Genomic DNA, 2,529 nt, shown 5'->3' on the forward strand with positions numbered 1-2,529 from the left:
AGGTCCCTTCCGACCCTAGAAACTATGAAACTATGATATCAGACCAGTGTATTGGTGCACCTCTAAATTTTAGTCTTCTAAATCTAGGTCAATTCCAGGTTGGTAGTGACCTACAGTTCCCTTGGAATGACTCTTAAAACCTTTTTCTTAAAACCCATTTTTTAAAGTACATAGTTTGTGCTTCATATTGACTTTGTACCTTTCTTGGAAGTCACAGAAAAGAAGCCAGGTGTGCAGGGGTCAGGGAGCTCAGGGGGTCAGCTGCAGGGTTGTAGTACTTTAGTTTGGCAAGGTGCTTATTCATGTTCTTTGTATTCTGTTAGTAAAGGGAAGCTTTAGGTTTCCAGTATTTTATGCAAAGCACATTTGCTTTGTGCTGATAGTGCAGATGCTTCTGTGGAACCATTAGCAACTACAGAGTAACCAGAGATGCAGATTCTTTTGTACTTATGTTTTCTTCAGAATTTTGTGTGCTGCTCTCAGACTTCAGGTATCATGTAGGGAAGGTTACTCATGTTCTGGTAAGTAACTATCCAAACCATGTTATCTAAGGGCAGGGCCATCGAACTTCTAAGTGGCCGGGGCTACACCAGCAGGATTGCACCAACAGGGGCCACAGGCTCACTAGGCTGCACACCATGCATATGCATGAGTGGGTACACTCCCACCCCTCTGCACTAAATGTGGGTATTTCCCCACCCCTCTGCAACTTGTGGGTGGGTGCTCTGCCTCCCCCACAGCTCCCTAAGGGCCTGGGTCAGGGGATAGGGAGGCAGGGGAAACCCCAAGGCTCTGGCAGCTGCTGCTGCTGGACCAAGGGATAGCAGGAACCAAATGGGAGCCTGGAGGCTGTGTGCAGCCCATGGGCTGCCAATTGGATGTACATATCCTAGGGTGGGGATAAATGTGTTTTACTTGCTATAAAACTTAGGGGGGGAATCGCTGTCCAGAGCAGACAGCAGCTCTTGCATCCAATTCATATGTTCACATGATCCTTTATGGGGGGGGTGGAGGATGCATGTTAGTTTTACCAACTTTGATTCCAAATTGGAGTAGGGTTAAAATGGAAGTCATTTTTGCTACACATGTATCACTGTAGAATCATGCACATGTAACATCTGCATTATAACAGCTTGTATTGGTATCATTTGGCACGTGTTACATCTGTCTATACCAGTGCTTCCCAAACTTTTCCTCAGCATGACCTTATGTCCTCAGCATGGCCCCTCACTCCCTACCCACACCCCCCTGTCCCTGCCCAGCAGTGCCTGAACCCTGGCTGCCACTTGTAGATGACTGTGGCCAGAGCAGAGTATAAAGCCTGGCTTCCTCCTTCCTCCATAGAGTGGAGCCTGTGGGGGGCAGGGGGAAGAGAGGCTGCAGGTGTGGGACTCCTTGCCTGCTGCCCTCCTCCTGTGGGCTCCACAGCTCAGTGGGCCAGACCTGTCGTGGGAGGGAGGGAACACCATGCCACACCACTATGGCTGCCAAGCTGAGGTGCCCCCTGCCACCCAGCAGCAGCATGGGCACAGCTCTGTACTGCACCATTGTTGTGCCTCGCCTTGGTGACCATGGTGGTGCAGCACTCCCTCCCACAATAGGTTCCCGCACTGGGCCACAAAGGTGGCTTCTGCTTGGAGGTGATCTAGTCCAGCTGCAGCTTCTCATCCTTCTGTGTCCCCTGAGATTTCTGAGGCCACATCTATCACAACACCATTTGGGGTCACAACCCACAGTTTGAGAACCACACATCTGTACCCACAGAATATTGTGGAAGCAGCACCATAAATTACCAGTTTGCATCATGTAAGAATTCCAAACTGTACCTTGTTACCCAGGCACGTGTATATTTCCAGAGCTGAATAATAGGTCTGTGCAAAGCAGCAATATTCAATTAGGCTTCGAATTTGGAGGGACAGTGATTTCAATTCAGTGATTTGAATTGCTGTCCTCATTCAATTCAGCTGATTCGGATTTGGAAATTCTGTTGCTGAAACGGGCCAAATCTCCTCTGAATCAAACAGGCAGTGGCAGCAGTATCAGCGGCAGGGGCACAGTGACAGCTAGCGAGGCCCCACCTGGCCCCAGCACCCCAGCACTTAAAAAAACAAACATCCCCCCTCTCCCCCCCCAAAAAAACCCAAAAACAAAAACCCAAACCCTGCACTCACCAGATGCAGCAGTGGTGATTGGGGCCTCTGGGGACTCATCGCAGAGCCCCCCGCCCATGCAGTACAGGGCAGGGGTATCCCCCCCACATGGCACCCATGTGACAGCTGTTGCATTGCGTGGGTGCAGTGTGGCTTGGTGGGGTGCCGCGCACTGTCTCAGATGGGGTGGCTCCAGCAGTCAGCCCAAGCGGCCCCAGCTCCTGGACAGTGCATGCAGCCTCACGGCACCCTGCCGAGCTGCGCTGCACCTTCACAATGCGACAGCTGCCACGGAGGGTGGGGGAAGCTGATCCATGCTGCCCCATGCTGCGCCGGGGCGGGGGGGAGAGGGGCTCTGCTATGAGCCTCCAGAGCCCTG

At 51.8% G+C, this 2,529-nt stretch overlaps 1 protein-coding gene across 5 annotated transcripts in view; it reads left to right on the top strand.

Moving 5' to 3' along the window:
- The window catches only part of MICU1 (mitochondrial calcium uptake 1), a 276,027-nt gene that overhangs the window by 70,857 nt on the left and 202,641 nt on the right, over window positions 1–2,529 (top strand). The window lies entirely within an intron of this gene.

The sequence above is a fragment of the Gavialis gangeticus genome, unplaced genomic scaffold (assembly GCF_001723915.1).
Source record: "Gavialis gangeticus isolate Ggan-Ray unplaced genomic scaffold, GavGan_comp1, whole genome shotgun sequence".
Classification (NCBI taxonomy): domain Eukaryota; kingdom Metazoa; phylum Chordata; order Crocodylia; family Gavialidae; genus Gavialis; species Gavialis gangeticus.